Source organism: Aquarana catesbeiana, linkage group LG02, assembly GCF_042186555.1.
Source record: "Aquarana catesbeiana isolate 2022-GZ linkage group LG02, ASM4218655v1, whole genome shotgun sequence".
Taxonomy (NCBI): domain Eukaryota; kingdom Metazoa; phylum Chordata; class Amphibia; order Anura; family Ranidae; genus Aquarana; species Aquarana catesbeiana.
In genome coordinates, this window is record NC_133325.1 from 590,128,565 (window position 1) to 590,146,990 (window position 18,426).

General features: G+C 46.0%; 1 protein-coding gene across 3 annotated transcripts in view; it reads right to left on the reverse strand.

The window, feature by feature from the left end:
- The window catches only part of THEMIS2 (thymocyte selection associated family member 2), a 184,899-nt gene that overhangs the window by 123,016 nt on the left and 43,457 nt on the right, over positions 1-18,426 (reverse strand). The window lies entirely within an intron of this gene.

Sequence of the window (18,426 nt, forward strand, 5' to 3'; positions counted from 1 at the left end):
ACACACAATCAACCAAAGTCCGTTGAACTCGTACGTGATGACGTACGACCGGACTAAAACAAGGAAGTTCATAGCCAGTAGCCAATAGCTGCCCTAGCGTGGCTTTTTGTCCGTCGAACTAGCATACAGACGAGCGGAATTTTCGACTGGACTCAAGTCCTTCGGATAGATTTGAAACATGTTTCAAATCTAAGTCCGTCCAACTTTTGAGAAAACAAAGTCCGCTGGAGCCCATACATGATCGAATTGTCTGACGAAATCCTGTCCGCCGGGCAAAGTCTGCCGTAAAGTCCGCTCGTGTGTATGCGACATAACAGTGATTCTCTGCTTCCACAGGAATCGGATAGATATGGCACATGCATACTTACATTACTCCAAACTAGACCAATGTAAACTTTAGCTAAAACCCTTTATTTTAGTTGTTTGGACTGCCCCAAATCCATACCACCCAAATCTACACCAAATGCAATGAGGTCAGTGGGGGAGTTATAGGAAACAATAATGCAAAAAAGAAGCCCAGGTTTCACATTAATGAGGTAAGTTTTTCTCTATTTTTTTTTTATTTGTTATATGTGCTGTGACAATGCAAGGCCCTGTCACTGTGAAAATGTAGGAGAAAATTACACAGGATTCACATTAGGGCCTAATGCAAGGTTCCAGACTTTCTGAGCAAAGAAAGCTGTGTTTTTGGCTTTATCTGGTTTCCGTAAACCTGGATTTGGCCTGGAGCTTGAAGGTTCTAAAGTGCTTTGGGTGGGACAGAACCTTCAATCTGGTTTCCAAATTTTACTGGATGCCTTGCAGCCTGTGTGAGTACACAGGTGTGCTGGTTCATTATATAGTCAAGCCTGAGGATAGTTCAGGGCACCCAATTTGGAGTCAGAGGTGCCCCAGCCAGGAGACAGGAGGTATGGTCCCAGGAGTAAGGTCAGCTCCTATCGTGGTGTCAGGAGAACCTCTATCCAGGATTGGGCTGTGCAGTGGGGCGTTGCGACCAAAGGCTGAATGAGCAGAAAGAACTAGGTGAGCTGGGAGAGGGGAACTGGTAAGAAAATCAGCATTGTTACTGTACAAGGGAGCCAGGTGGCTCACCATTTTCAGTTAACTGTTGATGTAGAAAAACCCCTTGGTGGGCAAGGGAAATGAATTCAACAAGTACACAAGCAGCATTTAAAATTTGACAGAAAAAAATTCTCAAATGGAAGCAGAGAGCGTTTAAAGCCTTATGCCCCATACACACGATCGGATTTTCCGACAACAAATGTTGGATATGTGCTTGTTGGCGGAAAGTCAGACCGTGTGTATGCTCCATCGAACATTTGCTGTCAGACTTTCCGCCAGCAAATGTTGGCTAGCAGGTTCTCAAATTTTCCGCCAACAAATTTTGTTGTTGGATTTTCTGATTGTGTGTACACAAGTTCGTTGGACAAAAGTCCAAAGTACAAACACGCATGCTCGGAATCACACATCACTATTGAACTTCCTTTTTATCAGCCGTCGTACATCTTGTACGTCACTACATTCGTAATTGTTGGCCAACATTTGTGTGACCGTATGTATGCAAGACAAGTTGGAGCCAACATCCTTTGGACAAAAATCCATGGTTTTGTTGTTGGAAAGTCCGATCGTGTGTACAGTGCATTACAGGTTTTAACCTTTTTTACTTTATTCAAAACTAATAAAAAAAAGTTTGAACTTAAGTTAAGCTGAGGATAAGTATGGAAGAGCCCTGGGGGCATCATAAAAGACAAAAATACAGAATTATGAGCTTGGAAATTTTTTTTTTTTTTTACAGAATTCTGAGTTTGAAAGTCAGAATTCTGAGATTGAAAGTCAGAACTGTAAGTTTAAGAAAAAAAATCCACACAATTCTGAGAATAAAAGTCAGAATTCTGAGTAACACCCACAGACCATCGTTCTGCAGACATACATGTCTTCTGCTCTGTATATGGATATGTAAATCTATCTTAGTTACAGCACACAGTATAGGGAAGCAGGCAGTGCTGGGTTCTCTGGTTCCCCTACTGTATTAATAGTTCCTCGGTTTGCTGTCTTATCCTTCTTCTCTGTCATCTGCTCCAACATAAAGAGCCATGCTGAAAACCTGTGTATCGTGTGTGAGTGGGGGTGCACAGCTTCCATTGATAACAGAACACAATGGCCAGCACAGCTCTGCACCCCAGCTTGCCGGAAACATTGCACTATTGCCCCTACATGAGGGAATTGTGAATGGCTAGAAGGCAGCAGGACAATGTGTGTCTATGGTCATAACAGATTGATTATAGTAATTACTTGTCTGGGTTGATACAGTTGTTTCACAAACCATTAACCTCATATCAAACATAAAAAGCATAGGTGTGTGCCGCCTATTACATTAGGGTGTGCACCCTAAACGGAAGAGGCTCTGGTGGTGGCAGGCAGTTGATTGGGAGCATATTACGTTACACCCTAAATACAGGTGTAACGTGTTCCTAAAGTTGAACCTTGCCTTTAATATAATGGGGGCATTTGCACTGGCTACTGGCACCCCTAATCACCCACCTGGTGTTGCGCCTGGATAATGCTAATGCACATGGGGGGTGGATTAGGGAGTGCCTAGGCACCCCCAGCACACCCTGTAGGCAAGCCTATGATAAAAAGCAGTTTTTAAGAGCCCATAAGTGATAGCAAAGTGGTTTGAGTAACAGGCTTATAGTGTTGAAGGTTGTGGGCTCTAATCCAGTTCAGAGCACATTTCTTAGTTATATATATATATATATATATATTATATTTTATATTAAACATATTTTAAAATATGAGTTAGTGAGGGCTTAAATGGTATTTTATTGAAATATCCAAATTGATTTCAAGGTATATTAACAAAGACATATTGATAAAATTGTTGTATATGCTGACTACTATAAATTAGAGAGTCGGGTTATTTTTACAAATCTGTGTATGTATTAGGATGATTTTGGTGACATGGGGACAGTTCTCAATTTCAGGAGACTGTCCCTGGAAACTGCATGATAACCATCATGCCTCACAACTTAGCCCTGGGCTCTGCACTTTAAGGTAATCTGTGAGTAGGGATGAGCTGTGTGTTCAAGTCGAACGCATGTTCGACTCGCACATCGTGTGTTCGGTCGTTCACCGAATTACGAACGTTATGGGCCGTTCACGCCAAATTCGAGTGGCGCGTCACCGCCCATAATTCACTGCAACATCGCAGTGCATTGCTAGCTGATGATTGGCCAAGCATGCACTATGACCCGCATGCTTGGCCAATCACAGCACCTTGTGTACAGAGAGCCGTAATTGGCCAAAGCCAGGGAGGCTTTGGCCAATTATGGCTCAGGGGGTTTAGTACACGCCCCACACCATATAAGGTCGCCTGCACGTCGGCCCTGTGTAGTGTGTTGCGGTGGAGAGAGATAGATAGACAGAGAGACAGTGTCATTTGATTTAAGTTAGATAGAGTAGGCAGGTCGAGTCAGTAAGCTGCACTTGCAGTGTATTGTGTATATATATATATGCATCCCAGGTGGTGTGTGTGTATGTATGTGTGTGTGTGTATATATATATATGCACACACTGTATTCAGTTTAGCTAGATCCGTTCCTCTTATTCTCTTCCTAATATACTGACAGGCAGGCAGGTGTTTATACAGTATTTCCAGTTAGTGTACTGTGTACCCTGCACAGTTGCACTTACAGTATAGCTACCTGAAGCCAGGTGCTTGTGTGCTTCTTCTGATACTATTAATAGCACAGGCAGGCTCTTGAAGTATTTCCAGTTAGTGTACTGTGTAACCCTGCACAGTTGCACCTACAGTATAGCTACCTGAAGCCAGGTGCTTGTGTGCTTCTTCTGATAATATTAACAACACAGGCAGGCTCTTGAAGTATTTCCAGTTAGTGTACTGTGTAACCCTGCACAGTTACACCTACAGTATAGCTACCTGAAGCCAGGTGCTTGTGTGCTTCTTCTGATACTATTAACAACACAGGCAGGCTCTTGAAGTATTTCCAGTTAGTGTACTGTGTAACCCTGCACAGTTTCACCTACAGTATAGCTACCTGAAGCCAGGTGCTTGTGTGCTTCTTCTGATACTATTAACAACACAGGCAGGCTCTTGAAGTATTTCCAGTTAGTGTACTGTGTAACCCTGCACAGTTGCACCCACAGTGTAGCTACCTGAAGACAAGTGCAGGTGTTCTCATACTAATAATACTACAGGCAGGCAGTTGATTCTGCTAGCTGCAGTATAATTGGTATATATATACATCCCAGTTTTGTGCAGCTACATCTCACTGCAGGCCAATAGTATGTCTGGAAGGCCAACAATGAGAGGCAGACAGTCACAAGCCAATAAAAGAGGGAAAGCAGGCTCTGTGTCTAGAGGCAACAGTGCTGGACGTGGACACAGTGCATCCTCATCAGCACGTGGCCGTGGGACACGCTTGGACTTTTTTTTGGCAGCTGGCCATGTTGAGCCGCAACATTCGGAAGACTTGGTCGAGTGGATGACCAAGCCATCCTCATCCTCTCTCACCCAGGCTCAGGGTACTTTGTCTGGCAAAGCAGCTGCCAACGCGACCTCTTCCCTCGGCTCAGTTGCATCAGTCACTCCTTCCCTAGCCCCACTATGTCCTCCTGAGGAGTCCCCCGAACTGTTTGACCACAGTGTTGGGTACATGCTCCAGGAGGATGCCAAGCGTTTAAAAGGCTCCGATGATGGTACTCAGCTAGAGGAAGGCAGTAACGTGAGCCCAGACAGAGGGGGTGCTCAAGAAGGACAGCAATCTGGCAGTCATGTTCCCCCTGCTGCAGCATACTGCCAGGTTTGCTCCAGTGATGAGGAGGGAGGGGATGATGAGGTCACTGACTCCACGTGGGTGCCTGATAGGAGAGAGGAGGAGGAGGAGGAGGGGGAGGCACATCACCAACGAGGCAGGATGCCCTCCAGGGGCCAGCTTAAGGGTAGCACACTGACTGCATCACACCTTAGAGCTCCGCATGTGCAGGGCGCTGCTGTCTCTGAGCATTATTCCAAAAGTTCTTTGTTGTGGGCCTTTTTTGAGACGAGTGCATCAGATCGCACCACTGCTATTTGCAACATATGTCTCAAGCATATCTCGCGTGGCCAAAACATCTCCCGCTTGGGCACAACATGCTTCACCAGACATATGTTGACCTGCCATGCAGTTTGTTGGCAAGCGTACCTAAAAGACCCACACCAAAGAACAAAGAGGACCTCTCCTTGCTCCTCATCAGCTGGGATCTCCAACCCCACTATACCTTCAGTCCTCTCTGAGACATGCACTGAGAGGAATGAAGGTGTAGAATTAGGTGTGTCACAGCCAAGTACTTGCGGGCAATCTGCTATCGGTACACCGACGTCAGATTGTACCAGGCAATTTCCCTGCCCCAGCTGCTGCACCGCAGAAAGAAGTTCGCTCCCAGCCATCCACATGCCCAGCGGTTAAATGCTTGCTTGGCAAAAATGCTAGCACTTCAACTGCTACCTTTTCAGTTGGTAGACTCTGCCCCCTTCCACCGTTACCTACGTTTTACGGCGCATTGGGTGACTGTGCTGGCAGCTGGGAAGGATGCAGGACAAGGTGCAGTAGTGTTGGAGATTGTTCCGCCACCACGCCTCCAAAATGCTACTACTGGTGATTCTGACACACCTCTCTCCTCCACCCCCTCCTCTTCTTCTTCCTCCATGGCCTCATCCTGTGCTGATTTGTCCTTGGAACCAGCGGTGCTCCGTAGGCGTTCAAGGGGCTACGCAAGTACGCAGGCCAAAAGATGCCATGTGGTGCTTGAGCTGGTGTGCTTGGGGGAAAGGAGCCACACTGGGGCAGAGATTCTGTCAGCTCTGCAGGGGCAGGTTCAGAGGTGGTTGACGCCATGCCAGCTTAAGCCAGGAATGGTGCTTTGCGACAATGGCACCAACCTCCTCTCCGCCCTCCATCTGGGACAACTGACCCATGTGCCCTGTTTGGCTCACATCCTTAACTTGGTGATGCAGCAGTTCTTGGGCAGGTACCCGGGCTTACAGGATGTCCTGAGGCAGGCCAGGAAAGTCTGTGTGCATTTCCTCAGGTCCTATAATGCCAGTGCTCGGCTGGCTGACCTCCAAAAGGAATTTAACCTGTCCAAGAACCGCCTAATCTGTGACATGCCCCCCACCAGGTGGAACTCAACATTGGCCATGCTGCAATGGCACCAGGACAGGGTCAGGGGAGCTTGGGTTTTTTTTCCCCACGTCAGTGGGCCATGATCAGGGATGCATGCACTGTCCTGTCACCATTTGAGGAGGCCACGAGGATGGTGAGCAGTGACAGTGCATGCATCAGTGACACTGTCCCTCTTGTCCACCTGTTGGAGCACACGCTGCGTGGAATAATGGACAGGGCACTTGAGGCAGAACAGAGGCAGGAAGAGGAGGATTTCCTTAGCTCTCAAGGCCCCCTTTATCCAGACAGTGTTCCTGCGTGCCTGCCGATCACACAGGAAGAGGACGAGGAGGAGGAGGTGGAGGATTGTGTCAACATGGAGGTGGAGCCTGGCACTCAGCATCAGCAGCAGTCTTTAAGGAATCATTTACAGTCCCAAGAAACCCATGGACTTGTACGTGGCTGGGAGGAGGTGGCTGCGGAACATGTCGTCCTTAGTGACCCAGAGGACTCTGGACCGAATGCCTCGGCAAACCTACGCTGCATGGCCTCCCTGATCCTGCAAAGCTTGCGGAAGGATCCTCGTATTCGTGGTATCAAGGAGAGGGATCGTTACTGGCTGGCAACCCTCCTTGATCCACGTTACAAGGGTAAGGTTGCAGACTTTATCTTGCCGTCACAGAGGGAACAGAGGATGAAACATCTCCGGGAGGCCTTGCAGAAAGGTCTGTGCAATGCGTTTCCAGAGACTGGGAGGTTACATACTCCTGTTCCTGGACAACGTGTTGCTGAGGCTTCGGTCAGTCAAAGAAGGAGCGGTGGAGAAGGTGGCCATCTGACCGATGCGTTCAGACAATTTTTTTGTCCGCAGCCCCAAGGTATGATCGGTTCCAGCAACCATCGCCAGCGTCTGTTTTACATGGTGCAGGAATACCTAGGGCAAGATCTGACTTGGACACCTTTCCCACCGAAAATCCTCTGGGTTACTGGGTCTTGAAGATGGATCACTGGCCAGAGCTTGTACAGTATGCAATTGAGCTACTGGCCTGTCCTGCATCCAGCGTTCTTTTGGAACGCACATTCAGTGCTGCTGGAGGCTTTGTAACCGATCACAGGGTGCGCCTGTCCACCGATTCGGTTGATCAGCTGACCTTCATAAAAATGAATCAGTCTTGGATCACCACCAGATACCAAGCACCTGATGCTGATGTAACTGAATAATTTTTTTTGAAATGCCAGATTCCTTCAAGACTCCCTATGCTGATGCTGAGTGACTATCCTGTTATGCTGAGTGACTATCCTCTTCCTCCTCAATGATCATGCTGATAGCTTGTAAGAATATTTTTGGTTCTGGGCGCTGCCACCAGTGGCTAAGGCCCAATTTTTCAGCCCCTGTCTAACAGGGGCATGTAATTACAATTTTTGATGCAATATTTTGCAAGGAGGGTTCGTTGCTGCGCTCAACTAGAGTATTTGTGAGGGGTTGCAGTGTTGTGGCACCAGCACCAGTGCCTAAGGCCCAATTTTTCAGCCCCTGTTTAACGGGACGTGTAATTACAATTTTTGATGCAATAATTTGCAGCAGGGCTCATTCCTGCGCTCCAACTAGAGTATCTGTGAGGGGTTGCAGTCTTGTGGCACCAGTGCCTAAGGCCCAATTTTTCAGCCCCTATTTAACAGGGGCGTGTAATTACAATTTTTGATGCAATATTTTGCAGGAGGGCTCATTCCTGCGCTCCAACTAGAGTATCTGTGAGGGGTTGCAGTGTTGTGGTACCAGTGCCTAAGGCCCAAATTTTCTGCCCCTGTTCAACAGGTGCATGTAATTACAATTCTTGATCTAATATTTCACAGTAGGGCCCGTTCCAGCGTCCACCAAGAGTAACTGTGAGGACTTACAGTGTTGTGGCACCAGCACCACCACCACCATCACCAAAGGGCCAATTTTTCTGACCCTGGTCAACAAGGGCATGTAATTACAATTCTTGATCTAATATTTCACAGCAGGGCCCTGTGAGGGCTTACAGTGTTGTGGTAACACCAACACCTAAGGCCCCAATTTCTGCAGAGTATATAGGGCAGGCCCCTACTTTCAAACATCCAACTTACAAACGACTCCTACTTGCAAACGGAAGGAGACAACAGGAAGTGAGATGAAATCTACACCTAGGAAGGGAAATTCTCTCCTGTAAGAGTTAATATGGGAAAAGCGTTTCTCCTCTCCACTGATGCTTTATCACCAATCCTTGTTTCACTAAAAACCCCAAACTGTCAAAAAACATTTGTCATTGGGACAGAAAGTGAGGTGAAATCTTCTGAAGATGTGCACAGACAGCAAAACAAATGTCACAGGGGTGATAACCCTTCCCTATGTTTTCCCAAAAGCTTAAAATAGATTTTTTGGCTGGAGCTACACTTTAAAAATGTACCAGTTCAAAATTACAAACAGATTCTACTTAACAACAAACCTACAGTCCCTGTCCTGTTTGCACCGCCTGTATACTGCTGTTCAGAGTATATAGGGCCTGGGGGCCCCACGCTTTTCCTTTTTTACATTTGGGTGAGGGGTTCCCCTTAATATCCCTACAGGACCCAAAGGGCCTGGTAATGGACTGGGGGGTGGGGGGGGTACCCATGCCGTTTGTCTCACTGATTTTCATCCATATTGCCAGGACTCGACATTACATTAAAGCCACAAGCAGTTTTAAATGACTTTTATTCCTTTAAAAATTAAATTTTGTGCAGGGCCTGTTCTAAGCACGGGAAACACGCGCCAGCTTACAGGCATAATATAGACACCCCCAGGTACGATATTTAAATATTTCACTTTTCTTTTCACTTTAAGCATCATTAAAATCACTGCTCCCGAAAAAACGGCCGTTTTGAAAACTTTTTTTTGCATTGATGCATGTCCCCTGGGGCAGGACCCGGGTCCCGAAACACTTTTTAGGACAATAACTTGCATATTAGCCTTTAAAATGAGCACTTTTGATTTTGAACATTTGAGTCCCATAGACTTCAATTGGGGTTCTAACGTTCGTGTAAAGTTTTGGTCCGTTCGCAAGTTCTGGTGCGAACCGAACCGGGGGGTGTTCGGCTCAACCCTACTTGTGAGTAGGAATGAGCCGAACACCCCCCCCCCCCCCGGTTGCCTGGTACAATCTGACGTCGGTGTACCGATAGCAGATTTCCCACAAGTACTTGGCTGTGACACACCTAATGCTACCCCATCATTCCTCTCAGTGCAGGTTTCAGAGAGGACTGAAGGTATAGTGGGGTTGGAGATCCCAGCTGATGAGGAACAAGGAGGGGTCCGCTTTGTTCTTTGGTGTGGGTCTTTTAGATACGCTTGCCAACTAACTGCATGGCAGGTCGACATATGTCTGGTCAAGCATGTGGTGCCCAAGCGGGTGATGTTTTGGCCACGCGAGATACGCTTGAGATATATGTTGCAAATAGCAGCGGTAGGATCTGATGCACTTGTCTCAAAAAAGGCCCACACCAAAGAACTTTTGGAATAACGCACAGAGACAGCAGCGCCGACTGCATCACCCTGAGCTCTGCGGTGTGATGCAGTCAGTGTGCTACCCTTAAGCTGGCCCCTGGAGGGCATCCTGCCTCGTTGGAGATGTGCCTCCCTCTCTTCTCTCCTATCAGGCACCCACGTGGAGTCAGTGACCTCCTCATCCCCCCCCTTCCTCATCACTGGAGCAAACCTGGCAGTATGCTGCAGCTGGGGGAACATGACTGCCAGATTTCTGTCCTTCTTGGGCACCCCCTCTCTCTGGGCGCACGTTACTGCCTTGCTCTAGCTGGGTACCATCATCAGAGCCTTTAAAATGCTGGGCATCCTCCTGAAGCATGTACCCAACACTGTGGTCAAACAGTTCGGGGGACTTGGTGGGGCTAGGGAAGGAGTGACTGATGCCATTGAGCCGAGGGAAGAGGCCGCGTTGGCAGCTGCTTTGCCAAGTACCCTGAGCCTGGGTGAGAGAAGATGAGGAGGTTAAGGACCGCTTGGTCATCCACTCTACCAAGTCTTCTGCATGTTGCGGCTCAACATGGCCAGCTGCCGAATAAAAGGACACGCGTGTCCCACGGCCACGTGCTGATGAGGGTGCACCATCTCCACGACCAGCACTGTTGTCTAGACACAGAGCCTGCTTGCCCTCTTTTATTGGCTTCTGACTGTCTGCCTCTCTTTGTTGGCCTTCCAGACATACTAATGGCCTGCAGTGAGATGTAGCTGCACAAAACTGGGATGTATATATATATATATATATATATATATATATATATATATATATATATATATATATACTGATACTGCAGCTAGCAGAATCAACTGCCTGCCTGTAGTATTATTAGTATGGGAACACCAGCAATTGTCTTCAGGTAGCTTTAGGTGCACACTGTGCAGAGGACACAGTACACTAACTGTAAATACTGTAGCTGCCTGCCTATGGTACTAATAGGATCAGAAGAACACCACCAATTTTCTTCAGGTAGCTTTAAGTGCACACTGTGCAGAGGACACAGTACACTAACTGTAAATACTGTAAAAACACCTGTCTGTCAGTAGGAAGAGAATAACAGGAATGGATCTAGTGTGTGAATACAATACAGTGTGTACATACACTGTATACACACAATTTGTCGAACATGCGATGTTCAAGTCGAACATGGGTTCGACTCGAACTCGAAGCTCATCCCTATCTGTGAGTGTGTACTACAATGTACATGCACATGCCGATATCTCCCCTTCACTGATTGGCTGCAGTTTATCCCCCCTGGCACTGATGCAGCGCCATTTTCCTCTTAGCTACACCGTTGACACAGTGAAATATTTTTCCAGCTAATAACACCGCTGATGCAGGGTAATTTTTTTCCATCCAATGACACCACCGATGCAGGGTCATTTTTTCCATCCAGTGACACCACTGATGCAGGGTCATTTTATTCATTCAGTGACGCCACCGATGCAGGGTCATTTTTTTCCATCCAGTGACACCACCGATGCAGGGTCATTTTTTTCCATCCAGTGACACCACCTCTGCAGGGTAATTTTTTCCATCCAGTGACACCACCGATGCAGTATTTTGCTCTGCATGCCACTTTTTTTCCCAAAATCCCCACCTGAGAGGAAGGAGCAGGCACAGTTTGCAAACTTCACCCTGGATACTGGATGAGCTTGTCCTATCTCTGCTGGGGAGACTGAGATGAAAGTAGGCTATAGTCATCCTCACGGATATATTTTTGGGACTCGGTGCCATTACACTGATCACTGCTAGAGTCACTGAGAACTATATTGGTCATTGCTAAAGACAGAGCTGTCTTTCAAAATCATAGGGTCCCATGTCGTGTACCCAGGGCTTTTTTTCAGGGGGAACTTGGTGAAACTCAGTTTCACCACCTCTGGCTCAGACTCTTTGGTGCCTGCTCACCACAATCACTTGTAAAATAGAAGTCTGGTTTCTGTGTCATTTTTTCCATCCACTGGATGGAAAAAATTACCCTGCATTGGTGGTGTCACTGGATGGAAAAAAAAATGACCCTGCATCACTGGTGTCACTGGATGGAAAAAATGACCCTGCATCGGTGGTTTCATCGGATGGAAAAAATGACACTGCATCGGTGGTGTCACTGGATGGAAAAAAATGACACTACATCGGTGGTGTCACTGGATGGAAAAAATGACCCTGCATCGTGGCGTCATTGGATAGCAAAAAATTACCCTGCATTGGTGGTGTCATTAGCTGGAAAAAATTTCCCTGTGTCAATGGTGTAGCTAAGAAGAAAATGGCGCTGCATCCGTGAAAGTGGGGATAAACTGCAGCTAATCAGTGAAGGGGAGATATTGGCGTGTGCATGTACATTGTAGTACACACTCACAGATTACCTTATAGTGCAGAGCCCAGGGCTAAGTTGTGAGATATGATGGTTATTATGCAGCTTCCAGGGACAGTCTCCTGAAATTGAGAACTGGCCCCATGTCACCAAAATCATCCCAATATATACACAGATTTGTAAAAAAATCCCTACTCTCTAATTTATAGTAGTCAGCTTATACAACAATTTTATCAATATGTCTTTGTTAATATACCTTGAAATCAATTTGGATATATCAATAAAATACAATTTAAGCCCTCACTAACTCATATTTTAAAATATGTTTAATATAAAATCAATATATTGAAAAAATATTTATATATAACTAAGAAATGTGCTCTGAACTGGATTAGAGCCCACAACCTTCAACACTATAAGCCTGTTACTAGAACCACTATGCTATCACTTAAGGGATCTTAACTGTTTTTGTTTGATATGAGGTTAATTGTTTGTGAAACAACTGTATCAGTCCAGACAAATAATTGCTATGATCAATCCATTATGACCATAGACACACATTGTCCTGCTGCCTTCTAGCCATTCCCTCATGTATGGGCAATAGTGCAATGTTTCCTACAAGTTGGGGTGCACATTTGTGCTGGCCATTGTGTTCTGTTATCTATGAAAGCTGTGCCCCCCCCCCCCCCCCCCCCGCTCACACACAATACACAGGTTTTCAGCATGGCTCTTTATGTTGGAGCAGATGACAGAGAAGAAGGATAAGACAGCAAACCGAGGAACTACTAATACAGTAGAGGAACCAGAGAACCCAGCACTGCCTGCTTCCCTATACTGTGTGCTGTAACTAAGATAGATTTACATATCCATATACAGAGCAGAAGACACGTATGTCTGCAGAATGATGGTCTGTGGGTGTTACTACCTTATTGCTCATTGGTCGTAAAATCTTCCTAATAGAGACTTCTATATTTATAAATTCAGAATTCTGACTTTGAAACTCAGAATTCTGACTTTAAATCTCAGAATTCTGAGATGAACTTTGAATCTCAGAATTCTGACTTTGAATCTCAGAATTCTGACTTTAAATCTCAGAATTCTGAGATAAACTTTGAATCTCAGAATTCTGACTTTTAGGCCGGGTTCACACTATAACACGCTGCGGATTGCACAGGAGCGCTGTGCGTCCCTGTTCCCCGTTTCAGGGACGAATTAGAGCCGGTTCTATGCCTGAATTCGGCCTTGAGACAGAGCCAAAGATGCACAGCGTTTTTGTGCAGTGCGCTCCGCAGCCGCCCCGGAGATATGTGAACCGGCTCCACAGGGAGCCAGTCACATTCTCCTGCTATGCGAATTAGATGCGGGGAAACGCGCATCTAATTCACATAGGTGTGAACAGGGCCTCAATCTCAGAATTATGTAGAATTTTTTTTTTTAAACTTACAATTCTGAGTTCAAACTCAGAATTCTGACTTTCAAACTCAGAATTTTGTAAAAAAAAAAATTATACTCAGAATTCTGTAAAAAAAAAAAAAAAAAAAAATTTCAAACTCATAATTTTGTATTTTCTTTTTATGATGGCCCCAGGGCTCTTCCTTAGATAAGTGCATGATTAGACATAAAAAATAAATATGCTGCCCTATGGCCCTCTCTCTAATCTTTTTGAGTAAAAAAGACACAGAAGATGCAGTACATTGCCCATCAACTAACCAAATTGCCCTGTGATGCTGCTACGTGCACGTCTGGGGAAGACTAAAAGTGGCCAAGCTGCTCATTTAAGTGAACGCAATGTCACTTGGAATGTTAGTGCTCACCCAATGTGATCTTAGCTCAGTGGTATGTTCATTTATGAAAACAGTTTTAGTAAATACTACCACAGAATAATGATACAAAAAAAAAACCCTAAATAAGAGTGACAGGAGGATTTGTGAAAATTTCTGTCTAAATTGTTATTCTTTGTTGTGTCATCTTTTGTCCTCATACATGGATTATAGAGACTCAGAAAAGTTTAGCTTGCATGCAGATTTTCTTGACTGTAAAGCCCCTTTCACACGGGACCGATTCCTTTCTGATAAGCAGGGGAGCAGCTCACAGATCCCCTGTTGATCAGAGCAGAGCAGGCGAATGACAGGTCCACGTCTGCTCAGTTTCTGCAGAGCGGACTCGGACAAAGCACACTCTGCTCTATGGGCGGCTCTATGGACTCCACTGTCTGTTTTACACCCAACTAGATCGGCCTTCTATTTTATTTTAGCAGACCAGATCAGACCCGGATGTAGGCAGATATAAACAGACACAAGTCCATTTACACTCAACTGTCTATAGGAATGTATAGACCTTCTGATCAGGTCTGCCTAAAAAAAATCATGAGAAAGGCCAAACTGTAAACTAGAACTTAATCACTAAATTATAAGTGTTAACATGTAAATATAATTTATAAATATTTTTTAATCTTCTTAAATGAACAACTTTTATTAAAATCACACCTGGTGATCCAGCTATGAAGATCTTTGTTCAGGTACTTCCTGTTATAGGATGTACCTGAACAAGACAAAGCTTTATCCTTGTAACCCAATTTACCAGATTCCAACAATGATCTGGATTACATTTGCGTTTACTGCATGAGTGTCAGATTTTCATGTAAGTGAACCTATGTCATTTGGAATCTAGGCATCAACTCAACCTGATGTTAATCCAATATTAGAGTTGGGCCGAACACCCCTCGGTTCTGTTGGCGCCAAAACTCTCGAACATCTCAAAAGTTCAGAACCCGAACCCCATTGAAGTCTATAGGACCTGAATTTGAAAAATCAAAAGTCCCCATTTTGAAGGCTTATATGCAAGTTATTGGCCACAAAATGGGTCACTGTATCAGACTGCTGAAACATTGTCATCTGATGACTAGTCTAGTGGACAGATTACACAAGCTTGTGTCTCTCCCATTGTGTGCCTCCTAGGTGTGCATTGCCATTGTTAGTTTAGTCACCTATTGTTTCTGTCTGTCTGATCATCTTTTAGAGATGTGATTAATATTGTGATCACTTTACCTTGTTATGGGGCCATTGTGGGATGTTATGTGTTTATGCTTCTATTAATGTGTAATGTACTGTGTTTACATGGTTGTGGGTTGGGTGCCAAACAGTCACCTAAGCTGGTTTACATGGCTATTTGTTAATTAGTTCATGTTAATTAGTGTCAGGAACCATGAATTGGACCGAGACAGAAGTATAGTTAAATCACACTTGTTTAATAATAATAATAAAAAGGTAAACAGAGTAAGCGTGGTCAAAACAAGCCAAAGTTCAGTAACCGGATCAGGTAGTCAGTCAAGCCAATGTCAGAGAGCCAGAGATGAACGTAGTAGTACAGCAAGCAGGATCAGGAGCAAGAAGGGATGTCAGCCGAGCAAGTCTTCAACAGGAACGCAGGAGAAAGTCTCTGTGATGTTGACAAAGGCGAAGGCAGAGATCAAGTGAGCTGGACGGCTATAAGTAGGCGGGACTGATGCCCAGAATCAACTACAGCTGGGTAACTGTGATGAGAGATGGGAGCTGGCAATTAGCCGACAGCTGAGTGGCCAGCTCAGAGAAGGAAGGGCTGAACCCAGCCCTGACAGTACCCCCTCCTCAACGACCCCTCCCCCTCGGAGGACCACCAGGCTTGAGGGGAAAATGTCTATGGAAATCACAGAGGAGGACAGGGGCGTGTACGTCCGAGGATGAGACCCAAGAGCATTCCTCCAGACTGTAACCTTTCCAATGCATCAGGTACTGTATGCGCCCACGGAACCTACTGGAATCAACAATGGATTGTACTTCATACTCCTCATAGTCCTCTGCCTGCACAGGGTGAGGACGTGGCACCGAGGTGGTAAAATGGCTGCAGACCAAAGGTTTTAATAAGGAGACATGAAATACATTCAAAATACCCATATTAGAAGGAAGGTCTAATGCTTAAGCCACTGGGTTAATTCTGCGAAGAATATGGAAGGGCCCAATAAACCGAGGTGCGAACTTCAGTGAGGGAACATGAAGTCGGAGGTTGCGAGATGACAGCCAGACCCTGTCCCCAACCTGGTAGGAAGGCGCAGGCAGGCGTCTGTGGTCAGCATGGAGTCTGTACATATCATTAGCATGACGCAAAGCCTCCTGGACTTGGCCCAAGTGGAAGGAAGATCACAGAGATGCTCCTCTAACGCAGGAATACTCTGCGGAACAAATGAGTCAGGCAACGTGGAAGGTTGGAAACCATAATTCACCATAAACGGGGACAATCCAAAAGCAAAATTCAAGGCACTGTTGTGAGCAAACTCTGCCCACGGTAATAAGTCTGACCACTTGTTATGATGGTCAGAAATATAGCAACGTAGGAATTGCTCCAAGGACTGACTGGCTCGTTCTGCAGCCCCATTAGACTGCGGGTGATACACAGAGGAGAAAGCAAGTTGAATTCCCAACTGCGCACAAAAGGATCGCCAGAACTGGGAGACAAACTGACTACCCCTGTCCGAGACAATCACCTTGGGTAGCCCATGTAAGCGAAAGATCTCCTGAGCAAAAATGGAAGCCAGTTCCTTAGAAGTGGGCAACTTCTTAAGTGGAATACAATGACACATCTTTGAGAACCGGTCAACCACCATAAGGATAACAGTGTTGCCTTGGGAGTTGGGTAACTCCACAATGAAATCCATAGACAGGTGGGTCCAGGGCCTCTCTCCATTGGGTATGGGTTGTAGGAGGCCCACTGGAAGGTGTCGTGGAGTCTTACTCTGAGCACACACAGAACAGGCAGCTATGAAGGCAGTTACATCAGCCCGTAGACTAGGCCACCAGAATTGTTGGGAAATGGCCCAAATGAGTTGATTCTTCCCAGGGTGGCCAGCTGCCTTGGGAGAATGGTAAGTCTGGAGCACGGCAATATGGAGACTCTCCGGGACAAACAGCGGTCACAAGGTTTCTCAGGAGGAGCATGGACCTGAGCAGCAAGAATTTTGTCACCCAAAGGAGAAGTAAGACTGGTGCGAACCGTAGCCAGAATACGATCAGGAGGAATCATAGGAACCGGAACCGACTCCAACTTAGAAGTGGAGGAAACATGTAAGACAAAAAAAATTCCATTGCTCAACTCACCAACCAGTCTGCTGACCAACCAAATGAACCTGCCTAACCGTCTCTTAAAAGCAGGGGTTTAGTTAGCACACATTTGCAAACGCATGTGAAAGCTGTAGGGCCTCGTCACGGCACCCTGTGTTGCTTGCAGTCCTAACACTACAAATTTATAAGTGTCTCCACAGTGGAAGCACATACATGGAATGAATAGATGTGGGGCGGGTGAGCCTGGAGGCAGTCCAAGTCCCCTTAAAGGAACAGGAGCACACTGGACACCCAGCAAGAGCACAATGGTGCCCAGTGTGTCCCTGGACCATATATACGAACAATAACAAAAAACTGTGTTCACAGCAAGGAGCACATGGAGGGGCATATACATGTAAGAAAAAAACAATTCCATAGCTCAACTCACCAACCAGTCTGCTGACCAACAAAATGAACCTGTCTAACCGTCTGTTAAAAGTAGGGGTTTAGTTAGCACACATTTGCAAACACATGTGAAAGCTGCAAGGCCTCGTCACGGCACCCTGTGATTGTTCTCTCTTAGTTTCTGAAGCAAACGACAGACATCTGTGTGGTGGCTCTCCAGGGACTTGGAAAATATGAGGATATCATCGAGATAAACCACCACACATAACTGCAACAACTCTCGGAGGACATCGTTAATCAATTTCTGGAAAACTGCCGGGGCGTTACAAAGGCCAAAAGGCATTACAAGGTACTCATAATGGCCTGTTCTAGTATTAAATGCAGTTTTCCACTCGTGGCCCTCAATCCCTACGAGATTGTATGCCCCTCTCAAATCAAGCTTTGTGAAAACTGTTGCTCCCTTGAGGCGGTTAAATAGCTCTGTAATCAACGGAATTGGGTCGGCTGGTGTGGAGGCAAACTACTGGCTTGACCTTTGTCAAAGACATTGCTAAAATCACGGTACTCCGGCAGGGAGGAGAGTGAAGAGGTGCACAGGACCTTGGCTACCTTCTGGAAGCATGTCTCACTGCATTGTGGTGACCAGGAGAGAACCTCAGCATGGAGCCAATCAAAAGAGGGGTTGTGCCTCTGTAATCAATGATAACTAATAACCAGTGGAAACCTGAGGAAATAACTTGGAATTGGATTATCTCATGGTGAAGAGCCCCTACGGCCAAGGACAACGGAACCGTCTTGTGAGTCACATGGGCAGGCTGTAGATGTCTCCCGTCAAGAGCCTCAATGGCAAGTGGAGTGTCACGCAGCTGCAGTGGAATCGAGCGCTGCGATACAAAGGCAGCATCAATGAACAGGCCTGCAGCCCCAGAGTCGATTAG